Below are 21,036 nucleotides of genomic sequence, written 5' to 3'. Positions count from 1 at the left end.
AATACTTTAGAGAAATCATCTTTGCCAATGTGGGTGGAACCCTGTCTGAACTCCTGGATGGATTACAGCCACAACTTTTTTTTCTTGGACTTTTTTATTACGACGGGATTGGTTGCTTCACAAATACTTGAGTTTTAACAACATGCCTTTTGAATTAACCCTAATCACGGTGCAGGTACTAAACCATGACTGCTAAAAGGCCAAGCCAAGCTCAATCCAGACCACAGTTTGAGGTAGGCAGTAGCTTAGCATGTTTATCTTACAGATATTTCTGATGTGTAGTTTCTTCATCCATCCATCAGGGTCGCATTAGCAACTAGGAGCCTCTAAAGGAAGGTACCCACACCACTTTATGCCCCTCCTGGAATTCCGAAATCCTCAACTGATCTTAGAGAGTACGAAATCTAACTTCTAGGACCAAGGCCTTGTCATAGTGAAAGCATGCCTGGTTCCTGGTGGGCTATGTTGTTTGAAACTACATTCTCCAGACTGGGCCTCCCAAGGTAAACAGGTATCAGGCTAAGATCCAAACAAACAGGATCTACAAAAAGACTCCAGTGAAAAAAGGGGAAGTACTTTGCCTGGAGCAGAGAAACCAGGGCCGGGACAAATACAGCCAAGCCTTTGGGTAGAGTCCCTGAGTCCCTGAGAGTCCCTGAGAGTCCCTGAGTCAGGTAGAGTCAGGTAGACTCACCATCCACAAAGTCCAAGGCAATTCCCGGCTTTAGCAAGAGAAGCTAAAATGTGTTCCTGGAGTATGACTAATGCTCAGTGTACAGTGCTGACATGTTGCCAGATTAGGAATGCTAGCATGGTAGCCTCTGGTGGTATCTACTGCTCTCACCTGGTTCACATCCTGAAGACTGTGTTCCACTATAAATAAATAACAGCATGTGTGGAGTAGTAAACAAACCATTATGACAAACCACTGAGTAGATACTCTGTATGAGAGGGAGGCAGGGAGTGAGGCGGGGGGAGCATGGGGGGGCTGAGCAGAGACACCTAATGTCAGAGTGACAGGTGATAAAGATAAGCTTGTCAGGCTACTTGAGGCTCACTCACTGCACCGGTGCACACACCTCACTCCTTGCTGTCAGTTACACGATGGAGCCATGCAAGTCAAAAAAAAAGGGGGTCCACTGTAATTTTCACCCCCTTTTATTCATCGCTGCACTCTCCTCCTCCTCCTCCTCCTTCTCCCTTGCAATTAGCAGACGAGTGCATTCACTTGTTTTATCTAATTCTTGTAGCACAGCTCCGCCAGTGCAGCATAGAGACTAATGAAGTCTCTATTGAAATCAGCTGTGTGTGTTGCCATGGCGACGGCGAGACCACCGTAAAGATCTGCCTTTTGTTTCAGCCTGCGGTAGCCTCCTCGGGCCTGGAAGAACAGCTTGTTTCTGTCGGTGCCACGCAGCCTGGCAGACCCAAATATATCTGTTTAATAAATATTTGGGTTGCCTGGCAACAATGAATTGATTAGAAGAGAATCGTGAACACACTTCTGCACGGCTGGCAGATTAGAGTGTTAATGGCACTACAAAAGGTGTGTGTCTGCCTTACTGACACATCTTTGAGGACTGTTTATTGATCCATCCAGCTGATATACAGTGGTCATCGCTTGGTATCAGGAGAGAAAGGTCACCGTCGTCCATCAGCTCCGGCTGATACATCAATGTGTTATAAAACATGAGTCGGCCAGATCTCCCTGCCAGCAGGGAACAAGAGGAGATCTATTGACTGAAATAGTTTGACGGGCTGGTTTCAGGAGTTATGTATGGGCTTTATGGTATCAGAGTGGGCAGCGGGAAAATCAATACAAGGCGGTATCAAAAGGCCCATAGGTTCTAATATATTATGTTGAAAGCAAATAGAGCCAACAGCATTTCCTCGATGAATTTTTAAGATGTTTGTAGCTCATTTTTCAAGAGCAGAAGTTACACTGAACAGGCAGCATGACATTTTTATACACATCTATAATTAATAGTGCAACAAGTGCTCACAGTAAGAACTAGCGTGGTGTTATGGCTGCTGCGAGGTTGGAAATAAAGCAGCAAGAAGCCAAGGTGTACCGCACATCCTCGGGCACGAGGCGAGAGCACCAAACATAGAAATGAAAGAGCTGCTGCTGCTGCTGGTGGATGTGGGAGGAAGGGAACGGTGTGTAAATGAATTGCTGTATGCTTAATTAACGCAAAAATCCCTTTGTCTCCGGGCTCTGACCAGGGCAATTTGTGGGTGTTCAGCTGAAAATGTGGCGAAATGATTAATTAAGTAGTTTGAATGAAAATGAGTGCAGGAAATGGTGCAAAAAAATGAGTAAATGTGAGCTTCTAGGCCTCAAAAAGAGGTAAGGACTGATGGTGTACTCACCTCTAAATGACTGAGACCAGAGGCCAGGCTCTAACAGCTCTAATTACGCTCTGGAAATCACAGTCGTCGCGCAGTAAATAAAACAGGCAACAAGGTCAGCGTGCATGTAGGAGAGTGTGTGTCAGAGACAGAGAGGGACTGCAGGCTTTCGCTACTGTACTGTGGGGGTTCCCATAAATCTCATTTTCTTTCAATTATGCACACACAAATTAAAGCAGGGGTGATAAAAAACCCTGCGAGTTGAATTTGAAATGATGAGAAGGCCATTAGGAGGTCCGTGTTATATGGTCTGTAGGGGATATGAAACCGCACGGTTATGAGCCAGCAAATAGACTCATCCCATTCACAGCTCTTTCACGCCGCGGCTTATCTGCACCGGTCTATTTACAGCGTGTCAAACGCCTGAAGGCGCTTTGATTTCCCCCTTTGATGGGCTGGTTGGTTGGAAAGTGGATGTTAGAGAAGTTTGACAGATGCAAAAGGAAGATTGATGCTACTTCAAAGCCGCTTTGGAAGCTGTTTATTGGAGTGGGAGATAGCACTAGTTAAATGAGCCATCTTTGAAGTTGCGCAATGAGCTCAGGTGGACGGGCTGATGTGTGTTTGTCCCTTTGTGTACGACGCCAGCCAGAATCAGCACATTGTTATTGCACGGATAGCTTTCAGACCTGCAGCCTGTTGCTGGACAGGAATTGCAGCTTTGTGTGCAGAAAGTCTCAGAGAGAGGAAGTGAGGAGTCACCTCAGAGTTGTAGGTCACTGGTATCTTTGGAAAACAACAAAGGGTTTGTGTATGTGCAAAAACAAACCGCCTCACACACCATTTGATGCTGGCAAGTTTGCAAGTTGTACTACAAATGGACACTACATTTCAAAATAAATGCTGCTCCGAGAGCAGAGAGACCTGGCAACTGTACACACACGGGAAGAGAAAACAAAAAAATGCAGCCAAACACTCTAATATCATGTGAAACCTGTCTCTGAAAGCAAACGCTGCACAAAGAGCAGCAGCTATACATCAATAACTATCAGAACTCACGTAAATGTTCAAAGTAACTGCTTCTTCTATTAACTAGAGCAAATATATGACAATTCAGAGAACTTTTATTCTGAAATTGTAACCCTAATAAGCCTAATGTTGTTTGAGGTATACCAATCTGAAATGATATTAGCCTGTATCAACAGTAACTGTAGTTTTTAGAGAGAGTTTAGGCAAGCTGCGTCAAAATGTGGGCTTTTATTTTGAAATTGTAAAGTGACATCAGGTGGTGTTCCTGTAGGTCTAATGTGAATGCACAGATAACCATATTATAACACATCAGAGAGCTGGTCATCATATCAACACCATTGCGGTGTAACTGCTGTGAGACTGTGAGAATATGAGCTGGTGACAACGTGTTTGGCCCACATGGCTCCTGCTTAACTCTGATTGCAAGACACAACTTATTCTGACATGGAACACAATGGAGACCCAATGAGAGGTGGTCACTGTATGAGAAAAGCTCATTTCCACTACAACCCATTCATTTCTATCTACATAAGTGTTGTCATGTACACACACACAGTGGCCGCTGCAGGTCCTCTGTTCAGATTGATCTCAGATAGCCATGAGTGCCGGCCACATCTATTCACTGGGTAAGTGCAAGGACAAGCTGTTATTTCAGGGGCCAGCGGGGCAACAATAGGCCCTCTAATAGCTCCAGTTTGTCTCCGTTAAGAACAACCTCCACACCACCGCTTTCTCTGCCGCGTGGACACACACACACACACTTCAGCTCATATCTCCTCAGCCTCCCTACCTTCTCTAAATGTGTCATTTTCTTCACTCTATTGTGGAGCTGCTTAACATACACAAATCTATTGACCCGACCTTTGACCTCCACGCACGTGTGGATGACGTCCATGATTACACTTTGCACGACCTGGAGCAAGACAGCTGAAGACTCAGACGTTAATCAGCATGTCAATGTGGGCTCACAATAGCCAAGTGATTCATTGATTTCTGTTCAGAGGCCACCGTGACGACCAGCTGCATCACTGAAAACCAGATATGACATTTCCATACTGCAGACTCACATATAGCAGAGAGGCGCTAATTGACAGACGGGTGGAGTTTTTTATTTATTTTTTTTACTCGCTGAGAGTAAAGAAGATGGTTTCCCCTGCGGTGTAAAGTACTGTAGGATAAAAAGTAGGGCGCAGCAGGCATCATAAGTAGAAGAAGGGAGGAAAAAAGGAGACAAACAAACCACTTACACGCTTCACAGAGAGGTAAGAATAAGCCCTGTGCACTGTGCCCTAATTATGCCTATTATTTATTTCATGGTCAAAAACCTGCAAACATGCAGCAGTCTAGTCACTGGGTGGACACCTTTTATATTCAAAATGTAACTAAAAACAGGCTCAGGGTTTATTGATCTTTCAGGTACCAGCTGGTGCTAGCAGGCTGTTAGCAACGAGCTAATTTTAGTCTCTGCTTTGGTCATAATGCAGACCTGCAGTTGGATTTGGTAAATCTAACTGCAGGTCAAATTTACATGTCTACAGCTGATGGTTAGTGAGAGATCAGGAGTCAGAGCTGATAAGGACACATCCGAGAGACAATTAAAAATTCATCAGGCGAGCACGACAAGCTCAATAACGGCATGCAAAGGGGGAATTATTGCTATAATTACCATCCACACGGGCTGTTTTTTCTGTTAAATGATGACTGGCAGACTTTTTTCAATGACTTCTAAGCAGATTTATGTCTGTTGAGATATTAGTAGTCAAGCTACATTTAAAATATTTATGGCACGTCTGTATTTAGAGTTAGAGCTCAGACACACTGCCACATTTAAATAATTAGCATCCAGGATTCAAAAACACCACAAATCTGAATCATCAGCATGCATTAATAACCACATTTAAATGTTGGATGTCCAGTGCTTACTTACACACACACACACACACACACACACACGTCGACCTTGCCTCTTGATGTGTTTGATCTAGTGAGAAAAATCTTTGACTCCCTAAGCCGCTGTGCATTAGCGGATGAGATCAGACTAGCTTCATCCACTTTTAGCTGCCCAGTCGATATGCTAACAAAAACACCACCCTCCAGCTCAGGTGTCATTCACATATGCACAAACATACTGATGAATACACACACACACACACACACACACACACCCCTGGGGGTAATTTGGGCTTTTCCATCACTATTGCAGTTGTTGACTCTGGATTCAGCGCTAGGTTGTCATTACCACACCGCTTCCTCTCCATCTACCTGCATGTGGAGCCCAGCTGAGAGGCCACTTGACACTTATTCCTCTGACAACGTTGTGTTTACAGCCATTTTTCCTGTGCTTGTGAAATACAGCGATCCGTTGTGTGTGCCAAGAAATGCATGAATGGAATTAAACAGGCTTGCAGGAAAATGGACAGTTTATTTAAATACCTTTGATACACCCACATGGATTAACTTAAAGAACCATAATCATGCATGTTTTAGCCTATTATCTGAACACTGACCTGTTTTTAAAGCGTGCCGCACATTTTTCAGATTGCCCTCCCACCTCTGAGGCAGAAATGAAAACCATCCATGGAAATTCCTCTAATGCCTGTGCTCCTGCTCATCTGTTTATGTGAAGCCACACACGAAACCTCAACAACTGCCTGCAATCAATATCTGAGATGACCAATAAGCAAGCATGCAGCCCACTGAAGCAGCCTCCACCCTCTGCAAAGGAGGACATCCATCTGAAAACTTGCTTATTCCATGTTTTGGGGTAAATGGAAGACTCTAAAGCAATTTGTACTTAATGGACTAAAACATGTAACACTGCTGGCATGTTCCTTTTAATCACACAAACACATCGCATTTGGTATTTTTGCTTCACTTCACTATTAGACTCATGGCAATTAAGTTAACTGGCCCTCAGTGGCTGAGCAAACAGCAGAACCCAGAACATAGCCTTAGCCCCTCAGTGATCATGAAAACAGCACTTTGTAACACAAAATGTGTATTTTTTTTATTTATTTTTTGCAAATGGAGTCAGTCTCACACTGCAGAGGCTAATTTACTGTCCAGTAGGGGATTCTGTGATATATCGCGATATTTTATTTGGAGATACTTCTATCGATTTAAGCTGTGGCCAAATCAATTTTTTATTAATTATTTATGAGCAAACATTAATTTCAACATCTTACTTTTGTGGTGCACACTGTCTCTTTCGGCATAAAAACAACTTGAATGTGAGATTGCATTACAGTTGCATTGTGCAGCTTTCTGCTCAATTAAAATAATTCTATTTAAACATATTGTTATTGTGAAAGATGTATTACTAGTATTCAGATGAGGCTTTCCAAACAAGCTTTCCATACTCATATATATATATATATATATATATATATATATATATTAGGGGTGGGACGGTTCAGGAAAAAAATCCGATACACGTGTTTCGATTCGCGGCACGTGTTCTGTTCGGTTCTGGACATGCGCATCAAGTTTTTACCACAGCATGGAGATGAGTGTTGGCAACTTGGCATCTCTCTCTCTACATTTGGTGGCTTTCCAAACTTTTTTAATCAAAAGCAACTAGTGACTCTCTCTCTGGTGACTCTCTCTCTGGTGACTTTTGGAGACTGACGTGAAATCATTCTGCAGTCAGGCTACTGTCCTCGACAAGCAGCAACCGTCCTCCCCCGCCTCAAAAACACTCAGCCGGTCAGTCTCACTGTAGCTTCACGCAGCAGGTTCAGCTGCAGGCAGAGAGACCCACAGCACTCTGCGTTCAATCGTGCGCAAAGTTGCTGCAGGTCCTGTTAAATATGTTGGATGTTGGATAAATAGGATACATATTGGATATTGTGTAGTGCTCATCTATGGTATTTCTAGATTGTTAAAAGTAGAAAAATCCTCAACAATGTGAACCGAACCAAACCGAAAACCGTGACCTCAGAACCGTGATACGAACTGAACCATGGATTTAGTGAACCGTTCCACCCCCTATATATATATATCGGTATATATCGTACATCGCATTGTATCGTGGCACATGTATCGTGATATGTATCGTATCGCCAGATTCCTGCCAATACACAGCCCTACCGTCCAGCAGCAGATTACCTGCCATCCTTTGCTGTTAGCCTAGCACACATCTCTTGCTAGTCTTGCTAGTCATGTGATGTCTAAAGGTTTGTAGAGCCTCTTCCCCGCAACAAGCCTGCTTATCTAGTAGATCACTGTCATCACAGCAGTTGTTTGAATATGAACTCCAATCCTACATTGGCTCATTAGCATGCTAACTTTATCTCTACAACACAATACATCCAAGTGTTTGACACATGTCAAGCATAAAGGCAGCTATGTCTGCAAGTTAAGTGTACAAACTCCCACTACAGGTTGCTATTATCCCAGCACAGATCTGTGGACTCTGCTGCTTTAATATATTCCCTTCGTGTCACACGAGTGCAACCGCATCACATCTTAGGTGGCATCACAAAGTTAGAGTGGCTTAGAGGAAGATGGGTGATGAGTGAAATGACGATCTAACCGGCAGGCTTCCCTCTCACCCGGTCTATCGAGAGCCCATTACATTGTAATCCTGAATGTGGGCTCTGACATCTGCGCTACCAGCATACGTGGGTGGAAAGGAACAAGTGAACAAAGGACAATGCAGCTTGTAATCCTGTTAAAGGATTAAGGGCTCGGCTGCAACACACACACACGTGCACACACACTGAAAGACACATTTTGTTTGGGAGCATCCTCCTGACTTACACATGTGTTACTAACCCCAACAAAAACAACCACAAACTCTGGTAACCTCAAAAAACACCTTAATCTCAGCGCAGAGTGTTGACCATGAAAACGCTGGTTTTAAAAGGCTTTTCTCATTATGGACATGACTGCAAGCAGCTCCTCACTCAAACACAAACACAGTGACTCATACACAGCGTGAGCCTTTGGGCTGTGCACTTGTCTTTGCGATGTTTAATCAAATCTGTGGCGGATATTACACTTAAATCAGGAAAATGAAAAAACACAGGGCACACACACAGACAGGAGAAGATGTGCACGACACAACGCTGTCCTGTGATGCTCACACAGAAGCTCCTGAGGCCTCAGGCAGCAACATATAAAGCACACTTTAACAAGCGTGTGTGGGTAGTGACATTGCTAGGGGCTGCGCTTCTGAAACCTCCAGCTTGAACTACAGCTCTCGTCGGCCATTTTGGACTCTTATTTTTCAAAGTTCATATTAAACATCCCAGCAACAAGTGAACACTGGTAACACAACCTGCTTGCTTGTCTTACCTGGAATGCAGCATCGCCATTGGCCAAGAGAAGATGAGAGCATGGAAGAGAGAGAGAGAGAGAGAGGAGATCATTAGTTAAATCACTCATGTTGCAACACATGCTTTTATTTTGAAGCCATCTGCAGATTGTAACTGCTTCCTTTCAAAATAAGTCACTACTGAAAAAGTTCATTCTGTCCACATAAACTCAAAGAACTTGCCCCCTTCGACATCACACTTCCTTCGAATTACAATATAATTCAGTGGACATGTGTCATGACTCCTTTTCATTTCCATCACGGCTATTTGACCGGGCTGCACACAGGTGTTTCATAAAACCACATCAATCATCGGACGAATAGGACGCACGTTACTTTACAATAAGCTACAGCCTGATAGTGCACATGGAGTCAAGAAGGTGTCATCCAGAGAACAAATAAATACGGTAAGTAAAACATCCTGGAAGTCGCTTTAATGTGAGATTTTTTTTCATGATTATACACTCCGACTTAAGAAAATTACACAAAGATTACATAGAAAGTTTCATACCAGGCATGGAGAACTTGCAGGAGGTATGCTCAATTTTCATTAATCTGCTATTATGAACTATGTTCTTTTCTGTTCATAAAAAATGTTCAAATTTGACTCTATTATTTGCTGATGTCACGGACGGGGCTAGAACATCTCACCTCTATAGATCTGGTCACCATAGCGACAAATCTAACTTTTATTTGTCCAAAGCAGTCCAAATAATAACAACAACACATCCTGACCATCAGTGACAGCTGCAGCCAAGGCCAAGACTGACTGCTGTGATCCCCACCGCTCATCACCCTGAGACAGCCCACGTGTCGAATGAAAGGAAAAAAGAAATGATGCCTGCTTTCAACACTGACTCCACTTCTTGACAGGATAAAGCAGAGGATGTAAGCCCCACTTCAAAGTGCGGAGTAAGGGGTGCAAGCTTTACATTGACTTAATCTGACCTGTGGGCAATGCTTTAGCCACTAGCTCTAATGTTAATCCCTTTGACTGTGCCGCTCTTCTGCTCTGCTCTGCACACCGCGCTGATCCCGGTGTCAAAAGGATCCTGAACCCCCGAGACATTTTAAGTCGGCTTGTTGTTTGTTTCAAAACAACACAGACAACGCTTGTTTCTGCGAGATACAATCAGAGCGAAGAATACACCAAAGAGGCTTTATTTTAAAGATTGATTGCCCTGGAGATGTGTGGGTTTAACAGGAACTACAGGCGCTTCACATGCACGGCAGGGTGTCGGCACATTGACACTCCCTGCTAATCGCTGAGTGTGAAGAAGCAGCCAGATGGAGAACGTCTGTCTGCACTGACCTCAACAGAATCCATGTATTTTTTTCCCACATCAAACATTGATTTCTAACAAGCTTTGGCCTCTCATCCTCTACTGGATGTTTATCAATCTAAGAAAAGAAAAAAGACACTTTAGTGTGTTTAAGCTCTTCAAAGCAGTGAATTTTAACCGTTTTTTGACTGTGAGGTTTGGTATGACTTTGATTAGCTTAGCTTAATTTAGCGATCTTGTTTCCAAATCACCCACATGCATCTCTGGTGACAAAGATAACATTTTTGAGAAGAGCCATGCTATTTCCAACAGTTATGCTAAACAGCTGCTAGCTTAGCCTCTTTCTTTTAAAGGTAGGGTAGGAGATTTCATTCTGATGCACTTTTTGTTAAATTAGTGTAACTTCTCTTTACAATTCGATAGCAACCGATTAGTTCCGCAGGTTCGCATTAAAATCAAAGAATATTAATCATCTGTGGAAGCTATAAAACGCTAAAAACCGAAGTCACAGACCGCAGCTCGTCTTCAGGTAATGCGCGTCCATGTGATTGGGAGGCGTGGCTTCGGGGTGGGCTCCGAGAGAAAGGGGCGTGTGTTTACTTTCCAAATCTGGCTGACTGAGTTTTCAAAATCTCCTACCCTACCTTTAAGACAAAGTGAGATTTATATAGTGGCAAATGACTCTAAAAGTATTTAAACTATTAAACAGCTGTGAATGTTCCTTCAAATATTCCTAAAGCAAAGACATATTTATGCCATTACAGCTCACCTTGTCCTCTGAAGTACATGACAAACATGCAGTGACGTGCTTTAACCATTTGTGTGCAAGCCTTGAAGTGTCACAGATGATTCATGTAAGCTCGGTTGTTGAGCTCCTGGCTCACACTCAACTGTTTTATAATTTCACAGCAGCTTTAAGGTCTGATGTTCCACTGTATCATGTTCAGCACTTTAAATGGCCTCAGTTCCTGCAGGATTTTTAATGCACTCTATATGAGTCCTAGTAGTTTTGATCGGCCTGTCTTTCTCTGTGGCTCATATGGAAGCACACACACACACACAGTGCTAATGCGGCCTGGCATTTACTGCAAACATGTGTCTACATTCACAAGGAAAGCTGTGACAGCCTGAGCAGACATCAGACACGTTGACAGAGCAGGACATCAGTCTCTCAGTAAAGGACTCACCCCTGGTAATAGCCACACACGCTCTCAGGCCACAATCACTCAAGCCTACGCACACTCCCACACTGTGAATATTAATGTCGCTACCTGCTACATGTCAGCTTGCATCATGTGAAAGAGGCCAGTGATGCAGATGGAGGGAGGTGTGCACATTTATTTAGTGCGATGACTTACACTGAAGGTTGCACACACACACACACAGCCTCTCTGTCACTGTTAAGGGAGTCCAGGAGGTGCTGAGTGAAACTGCTCACTGCTGACTGTTATTGGAGGAAAACAGTGGGTGTATGTGTGTGTGTGGGTGGTGTTATCCATTTTTGTTTATAGACAGCAGAGCTAATACCGGCTAATGAGATAGCAGTTAACTCTTGTGTTGTTCAGGGACTGGGGCAGTGTGACATCAGATAAAATAGCAGCGGACAGGAAGGTGTTAGCTTCCAAACGAAGGGCTGTGAGGTGTGAAATGGACAACTCTATACATGAACCTCAGCCAAGTGTGCGGGCTGTGCAGACGGGGTGCAGCAGTGTACTGGCTGACAAAGGAAATACTGATATTAAGGCTGTCAGTGGTGTCAGTGTGTTAACATGGACATTACTATCCAGATTGTGTGTCATCCTCTAACCTCATGGTTAAGTTATCCAGGCTTATGGAACCAGGATTCAGCCTGACACTGTCAAAACCTGATCAAAACTAACACACACTGTAAAAAATGGTCAACAATGTTAGCATGTCTGGCTAGCAGTTAAGCCTCCAACTCAATGAACTACTCCATTTGATGAATCCCTTCTTGATTGAGCATTTTTAAAGTGTACACAGCGCAATCGTGTCTCTCCAGAGAGTAGATGAGATTACGCACACCGGCGTGGAAGAGACAAGGAGGGTTGGAAAGATGTTACCGGTTATGCCGTGCTCAACAGCTGACTTTTACTGCCTTTGTTTAAAATTGTGTGCACGGTCTACGGGCCGCATTGAAGATGCAAGCGGGCCGGGTGTGGCCCGCGGGCCGTGCTTTGCCCAGGTCTGTCCTAGATGCATGCTTATAAATGGCACCTCTATAATAAGTTTAGAATGTAAAAATGGTTCAAACTAACCTGAAGTACATGAAACATAAACTGAATGTTTATGCCAAAGAGTGTGGTGTAAACATGTTTATTTTAAGAACTAATCAAGTGATGTTTTCTCAAGTGTTTTTTATTTATCAGCTTAGCTTGGCAGCCTGTTAGCGGTGTGTCTAATAAGAGCCAGACAGGAACATATATCACAGCTCATGTGTGTGTTTTAACATGTTGCCTCCACACGTCACTGGCAGCTGCTCTCCCCTCCTGAACTGCCGTCTCTACCACCCATGTTCCTGCACAGCCCCTCTTTTGGATAGCGCTCCCATTATAAACAGCCAATGACATTTCCTTAGCATAGAGCTGGCATTTAGTTTGATGGATTTATTGACATTTGCTGTTTTGTTTTCTTTTGAAATACCGTCCACATGTCTGACCCCAAATTCAAATCATCTTCTCCGTGTTCCCCACCCTCCATCTGATTCTGCATGTTCTGACAAACAGTTACGATGTGCAGCTGGTAAGCCGGAGCATCAGCATGCAGAGAGGGCTTTGCTGATGCCACTGGATGCATACTGAGCCGCTGCTGTGTTGGCTTATAGATATTTCAGAACCATAGACTCATAATTACAGCCTATTTTGATTATCGCAGAAGCATAAAGTCATAATGGAAGTTGTATTTCAGAGAGCAGGCCAGCTTGAATAGTAATAAGCTGTGAATCTAATGGCCTCTGAAGAGGAGACATGGAGTCCATTAATTAGTTTCCTCGCTCTGTAACTTGAAATAAAGAGGCGCGGGGGGGAGATCTGAGGCATCGATAGCTAATGTGGCAGAATTAGCCAACCAGCATCTATCAGGTTTGGGTAGCGTCTCTTTCTGCATGTGCATCATCCAACCGCGGCAGGGGTTTGGAAAGAGAGATGTCCTTAATGAGAGAGCTGCAGGCAAACACACACACACACACACACACACACAGGCATCCTCTATCAGTGCTGCTGTCTCACCTCATTTTGCTCCTTGCCGCCTTCTGTCTCTGTTTATTTGGCACTGACCCTCTGTGCAAAACTACCCATCACACACTGCTCGCTTGCTTTTACTTCCAGCTTTCTGCCGCAAATTGAAGCAACACCTGGTAGCTTTACGGCATTTACTACCATATTTTACTACGTTGTATTTCTCCATCAGGCCGCTGCCGAGTTATGGAGGAGGAGGCGTCTGCATCGCACCTTTGCGTGAAGCTACAAAAATACCTGCTGGATCACAGCGCTGAGGAAACAAAAGCAACACTGGACAAGAGAGCTAAAAATGCTAAGGTGCCATTTTCCACTTGACATCAAATATATACTTTTATCTCGAGATCATGACAAGAATTGTGTGAGGAAAAAAGAACATTTTGAAAATGTCAGAGATGTCACTGAGTCATGGCTAATGAGCTCTCCTTCACCTCTACATCTGAAATATCACTGCTCCGCTGTGTTTACACTGAGAAATTCATCTGAATGTGGAGCAAAGGCATGGACACATCCACCCAGACGAATGTGAGCCTCAAGGATTAGCAGTTATTGTCCTGTTTTACTATACTGATCTAATAGATCTGATCTGATCTTCACAACATGTGTTTGTGGACGTGTATAATGTCAGAATCAGAGGACATTTCTCACACAAACACTTGTTGCTGCTCATCGGGCTGGAAAAGGTTACACAACCATCTCTAAAGACTCCACAAATCCAGACAGACTGTGTACAAATCCAAGTCCGTTCAACCAAAACCAGTCATGTAACAGGCTGCAAGGTTACAAGTAAACCCCTGTGCGCAGCTAAAGACCTCTCTCACATGTTAATGTTGAGGAATCCACCATCAGGAAAGCACTCAACAACCTAACAATGAATTCTGAAGTTAATGTGTTGATGTTATGGGTCATATTTTTGAAGAAGTACAGAAAAATCTACGGGGTTCACAATCTTTTAAGCAGCCCTGCATTTGAAGGTTATGTGTGATATAAAGGACAGCTGGGCCCTGGAGTGTAGGGCATTGTTCTGCAGTGATAATAGGGAAAAGAGCAACGCAGTAACAAGTGGATCAGGACAGGATGACAGGGAGGTAAACAGGAGGGAAATGTAAACAGGTGCAGGTAGCTGATGCAGGTGGGCAAATGAAACAAAAGACATGATGGGCTAACAAGTGAGGGAGCAGCAGAAAGGCTGAGGCAGAGATAATATTAGAAACAGGTCAGTGAGCAGCATTCCCGACCCCCCCCCCACCCCCCCAAGCCCTTCTCCTCCCCAGGCAGTGATGCTGTCACTTCCCCTTCCTCCTTCCTCTCTGTCTGTCTGCCTGACTTCGCCTCCTTCCTCCCCACATCAGTCTTCCTCCTCCTGAACAGTGAATATCAAACATGCTCCTTCCTGGCTCCCTGCCCACACCTGGCATCCCCCTTGTGCCCGGGTCTGAGCATCATGTCAAGGTCACATCACCCCAAAGAGACCCCTGAAAGCGTTCCTTACACCCACCTTTTATATGTTGCAATAAACTGATTGATCTGCAACACAATCCAGGAGTGATTTTTACCCACAATGCCTTCTGGAGTAGCAGCACATGCGCACAAGTATTCTGAAACGCGATTCACTTTATCCCCTCTGCTTCGGCCCAGTAGCAGCACAGTGTGCCTGTGTTTGTCCTGATAAATTCAAAATAATTACATGCAGATAAATGTCAAATAATCCGCAGCTAAGCGCAGCTTTATCAGCAGCTATCGTAAAAACAGTGTAACGATAACCGGCCGTCATCGGGGGACAGAAACTCCCCTCATAAAGTCCGAAGCTTATTCTCACAAGCTCCACTATCTTTAAGAGCTCCTGTTCACAAACCATCACTTATCCTTATCTCGCCTTTAGGGAAGCGAATGCTTTCCAGGCCGTGGTGGACAGGCGTCTCTGTCAGGTGGGACAGTAGATGTTGTTTATCTTGTCATCTGAGATGGACAGGGGATTTACTTAAGGTGTTAAGGATGGCAGGAAGGATGGAGGGCGTTGTTGCTTTATAAACACCTGGGTGGGATGTCCTCTGCAGGGAGGGACTATTTAGCAGTTTTATGCTTTGGTTATTAACATTTATTTTTTTATTTATATTCAGATGAGATTGTTCAATTTAAATTTGAAGTGTGATCTTGTGCTAAGTGCTAAACATAAGCGCAGGATTTCGTGCTCGAGTTCTCTACAGATAGTGTGCTAATTCATAAATCGATAATACTGATCAACATCAGAGGGACAAAACACAACTGTCTTGACATCACTGTCAATGGTCAGCAGTAAGTGGTTCCTACCACAACAGCCTCAGCCGCTTAAACATGACTCTGGACTCCAGGTTCCAGCATCATTGTCTGCTTTCCCTTTATTTATTTTTTACTTTAGATACTTTAACGGAGGCAGTGCCTTGCCCAAGGACACACAACAATGTCCTTTAAAATGGTGTCATACAGAAAACCTAAAGACACAAACAGCCAAACACAATGGGCTGCAATGTACTCTTTTCATGCTACAGCTTCTTACAAGAATCCCCCCATCCTGAGAAGTGCATCAACGTTTATGTTGTACATCACAGCAGGTTTACAAAGGGATGTAATAGAGGAATGTATTTTTCCTCTCTGTGGGAGACACAAAAACAGATAACAATTTCTGGGCAATTTAAACAAGCACAATATACCAAGTGAAGCAGAGCATGGCAACTTAAAAATCAGAAAGAAAAACAGATAAAACTCCAAAGACTGAGGAGCTGAAAATCCAATATCTCTCCATCGTGGTGTTTGTTGCTGTTGCTCCAATCTCACTCTGAGCTTTGTGTCAATGACGAGGTCGCAGACTGCCGAGTTATTTTGGGCTTTCCACCAATCAGCCGCTCAACACTCTGACCCCTGTATTGTGGCAGCCTGCTGGGTATCGATCAGACCGCCTGCCGCTCCAGGTGTCCTTCTTCTCATCCATTGAGTCATTTGAGTGCAGCTCAAGGAAGAGCAATGAACCCCCAGAGAAAAGTGAAAATTGCCCTCTGCATTCCCTGACTCCGGGTGGGCGTGCTGTTGCTGTGGCATTTGGAGGTTACACATATTACTTTCTCCGTTTTCTTTTTCCTTTTTTTCCTTTGATTGTTTTTGTGAGAGAGTGATGTGTGTGTCTGTGCTGCCACGGACATGAAGATGGAGAAATATTTCAACACTCTGACATCATTAAGGGAAAGTGTCGTGCTTCCAGGCTCAGATTAGACAGGATGACCTCCATTTCTTAAAAAGAGCTTTGGTCTAATTTACTGCATGTGTGCAATGTGACATTTTAGCTTATAACCTACATCGATTGGATGCCGTCCACAAGCTCTCACTGCAGTTATTCTGCCTTAAAAAGCACAAAATCTAAATCCTGCGTATTTAGCATTTCTTATGATCACACTCATTAGAATTTATTACATTTTACACATTGGAAATATTTTGTATCTGTATTACAAATAATTTTATTATTGCCCTCATTAATTTTTTCGTCTGTTAGAGTAAATTAATCCTGAAATTGTATTTCCAGCTGGTGTTGATTTACAGTCCTTTCCTGTATGAATACAGAGCGCCGAGTGTCACTCCATGACAAAAGGGGCCTGATGATGCAGAAAGAATCCAAATAAAGAATGACTCATCAGTTTTTAAAGCATAATCCAGAGCTATATCCATATTTTTCCCCATTGTTGCTAAATCCCATGAACCAACAATGAATTGACTGAAGTATTAAAGCTAAAGACCGATACACTGCAGCTTATTCCTCTTCACCATACGCCACCATTGTGGTGCACAATGCAGTGGAATAATGTGCAGTGTGGAGCCTTAAGTGAGCTGGAACAAATAGGATTGAAGCCACACACAGGGGTGGGCGAAGAGTTACAAGACAAGCTGGCGTGCTGCAAGCCTTATCCTCCATCACAACATCTACATAAACCTGACAGTCATCAGCATATTGTTCAAACAACAAGCACTCAGGACTACTCTGGCGTAAATATTGCATGGCTGCAAACATCCAACTGCCACATCTAAAGGTGTATTATACATACTACTAAGTGGAGAACAAAGAAATTTCAGACACAGTGGTGATTGCACCTGTTGTTGCCATAGTAACAGACAACAGTTTTGTTTGGAAAGTCCTGTAACTTCTGGCACATGCATGTATCTGGTTGTTTCACAATAAAAGCCACCCAGATGAATACTTTCAAAATAAAGCAGCAGCTTGCCCCACTTGGGAGTGGACACTTAGGCATGCACGCATCGCTTTACTCAGAGTTAGTTGGTGTCTATTCAGAGGTACAGCCATCTTAATGCGACCCTTCTTGCTTCAGGCCACCATGATTACAACATCTCTTTATTCACAGAGTTTCAGACAAACAAAGGATCCTTTCACCATGCCCTCCTTTCTCTCCCGTGCTTGAGGACTGACAGTGAATCACCACTGAAAGCTAATCATTTATTTGCAGACAGACTGTTAAGATGTAATTATATTGTGCGACCCTGACTCGGATAGTCCTGCTGTATCGCTGACAGCGCCTTCTTATGTTTCTTTTCCTGCAGCTGATTTGTGTGCATTGTTCTGTCACACAAACAAAATCATCCGAGGGCTGAAGCAGCCTCTCAGCTGCCGCGCCTTTTCTCCATCGACTGACACCTCCTTGAAAATCCTCATTCTGACTCAATATGCGTCCTGTTTTCCTCAATATAACGCTTTCTTCTTCATCTTATAGTGTTGATACTTAGGATGTCATCAGTGCAAGAGATATTTGAGACGTCTACAAAAACACTGTGCCAATGAATAAAGGGGGGGAATCAGACAGAAGGCTGCTTGTGGAAATCAGACCGAGCTATGAGTGTGTGAATATTGGCAGCAGTTTGGCACAAACACCACTTCCACCTACACCCTGCTTGCAAAATGAATAGGATCTGCAGGCTATTATGACAAATAAAAAAAAGGAAAAGGAGGGAAGTAGTAACAAGAAGATGAGAGGAAGAGGAGGGAGAGGGGGTGACAAAATGGAAAAAGGAGGCGAGTGTGTGCAGTGCAGAGAGGAGACGCTGTGATTCTTTGTTTTGCCTCCCTCCTACAGGTGTGCTCAGGTGTGCGTGGGGATGGGAGAGCTACGCTAAATCCACAACAGATGACTGTCTTTCAGGTTGCCTATCTGTTCATTAAGCCCTTTATTCTGTCCCGCACAATGCCATACACTCCTGTGTACTCTTTAGCAGGGGTTCATCCTTAATCCACCCACCCTCTCGGTGCTTGTTTTCGAACTGTAAGCCCATGTGGTGTGCTTTGGATTCCACCCCAGCCCAGTCTCCTTGGTAGATATTAGAGCTAATCCTAGCAGGAGGAGAAAAAAAAGGACAAAGCAAAGGAGAGAATCCTGACAGAGCAGTAAAATACAGAGAGGAGTGTGTGTGGATACCTCGCTGATCCTGCCTGACATGTAGTGTACAGTCCCCATGGACAGCAGTGAAAACCCTCAGTGTTTTAAATCAAACTACAAACATCTGCCTTTGTCATTAGTCATTAATAGTCATTAATACCTGTGATGTGTTTTATCACAGTTTGTGACCTGCGGAGATATGGAGCCTTTCAGCTGTACTGGTTATTGATCTCAGTTGCTAAGGACACAGAATTAAATGTTTTTATGTGAAGTGCTGCAGCTTTCATGGCCATGGCACTGTGGAGTCAAATATTTCATCTATGTGGGGAAAGAAATGAATATCTTTATTACAGTGAGTGAAATATTACGGAGACATCTTTCTTTTTTTTCCTCCCAGGTCACTTTCAAAGCGAGCGTGAAGACAATTTGCATCATTCAAGCGTCAGCAGTGAGCTTGAGTAAATGTTTACTTTCCTTATACATTCCCTGCATTCTTACTTTAGTGTTAATCTTTCACATTCAGTCAGAAGTGCAGAGCAACTATACTGTGCAATTCACAGAAACTGTAAGTGTGATTGCTGATTTCACTCACAGCTAGCGGAGTTAAGAGCGACAGCAACAAAGCATGGTGACTGTGTGACAACATGCAGCGAGTTCACATTACGGTTATTAGCACAGACTAATTAGCACCTAGCTACTGAGCATTCTGTGTGGATGAAAGTATTTATCCTGACTCCTGGGACACGTGGTTAGGTCTATAAACGATGACGATCATTTTAACGTGCCATCACTGCTCCTGTATTTGACATGTCGAAGATTTAATGCTGCAGGTTTCATATGAGCATTTTCTAGCTTACTCAGAAACAAATACGCTGAAAGATGCATGTATGCACACTTGAAAGCTGAATAACAAGAGCATCCTGATCAAAGGCTGATCTTCTACTTGACTGATCAAAACAAAAATCCAGGCAACTGCACAGTGGAGGACAAACACTGCAACGTCTCATCAGAGGAAGGCAAAGAGAGAGAGATGCTGTCTTTGCTCTGTGGTTAAAAATGGTCTCAGTTGGCAACACCCCTTTCTCCCACATCAGCCAAGATGTGTTATTGATTTCTGTTTTTGCTTCTCGCCAGCAATCCCTAAGAAAGTGGAAATGTGGATCAGAGGCTGTATGTATCCATGTGTGAGGGCAGGCATGTGAGCGCAGGCTGGTTAGTGAGCTTTTCCCAGCAAAACCTGCAGACATTTTCTGCTGAATTTGACACAATTAGAAATGCACATTTTTTTGTGTGTCTGTGTTTCCTGGGAGCAAAACAAGAGTGGATGGAACGAGATGGTCTCTGCGCAACAGTTGGGAGTCTGCATTAGCTTTATCGTCTCGTTCTTCCCTGACGCACTTGCGACTTATTAAAGTAATTACCGACTGACAATAACATACAACTGAGGTGGAGAAATCAAAGCTATTCCGGGCACTGATTCAAGGTTGGTCTCATGTCAAACACTGTGGTTGTCTTTTTTATAGACCTACCTAATTGCCTGTTCTTATGATTCTAGAGGCCAGCGTGCAGCACAGCCCAGCTTCAGTTTGTTGTGTAATAATTTAAAGACAGCGCATAGCTATATGTCATCATGTGGTTATGTGTGGGGCAGGACTCATCACCACAGTTGCAGAGAAAACATATTAGCATTACTTCTGCTGGTGGGATGCAGGGCAGAGATATATTCACAGCAAGTATTTAAAAGTTTCACTCTACAAAACAGAGACTGTGTCATGGCATCAACTTCTGACACACCTCTAAAGTCAAAAACAGATGATTAAGTGCCATCTGCAGAGTCATAATGTTGCTGGAGGAGGGAGCAAAAATGAGAGGCATTGCTGCTTCAAATTCTTGGGTCCCTTCCCTAAAGCGCCTTGGCAGAGAAAATGCCAGGAGAAATTTTGAGATGCTCCCATCTTCCACCCATTTGGATGGTTGGATGATGGATGGATGGATGGATGGATGGAGGGATGATGGATGGATGGAGGGATGGATGGATGGATGCTGGATGAATGATGGATAGATGGATAATGGATGATAAAGAAACTTGTTCTTTGTAACAAGTTTGGTAAAAAAAATATTATTTATATTTAAACATATTGCCCAACTTCTAAGACTCCATAAACCTACTGTACAAAGTAGAGAAAATCTGTGACGAGGTCAGCCCAACAAAGAAAATGGGAACCAAGCACCACCAAGGTTCCACTGTGTCTATTTTCCCAACAATGTCTGTTGCACTCAGCGCTGCAGCAGTCCTGCGTTAGCAGAGGACAAAGAAAAGCAGCACTAGAGACTGACCCTCGCCCCGAAGTGTTCTCACAGCTGTAGCATGCAAAAGACAGTGTGTCCCA

The 21,036-nt window shown here is 43.6% G+C and overlaps 1 protein-coding gene across 2 annotated transcripts in view; it reads right to left on the bottom strand.

Moving 5' to 3' along the window:
• Positions 1–21,036, bottom strand: part of LOC114432328 (neural cell adhesion molecule 2-like) — a 182,688-nt gene that overhangs the window by 89,230 nt on the left and 72,422 nt on the right. Inside the window, exon 1 of one of the 2 annotated variants that reach the window (XM_028400270.1) lies at positions 13,227–13,292. The exons of the other annotated variant lie outside the window; for it this stretch is intronic. The gene's annotated coding sequence lies outside the window, so the exon portion shown is untranslated. Of the gene's footprint in view, positions 1–13,226; positions 13,293–21,036 lie in introns of those variants that run through there. 2 annotated transcript variants of the gene reach the window in all.

Source organism: Parambassis ranga, chromosome 2 (genome assembly GCF_900634625.1).
Source record: "Parambassis ranga chromosome 2, fParRan2.1, whole genome shotgun sequence".
NCBI classification, from domain to species: Eukaryota; Metazoa; Chordata; class Actinopteri; family Ambassidae; genus Parambassis; species Parambassis ranga.
The sequence above is the reverse complement of the archived record's forward strand: the minus strand, read 5'-3'. Positions and strand labels throughout refer to the sequence as shown.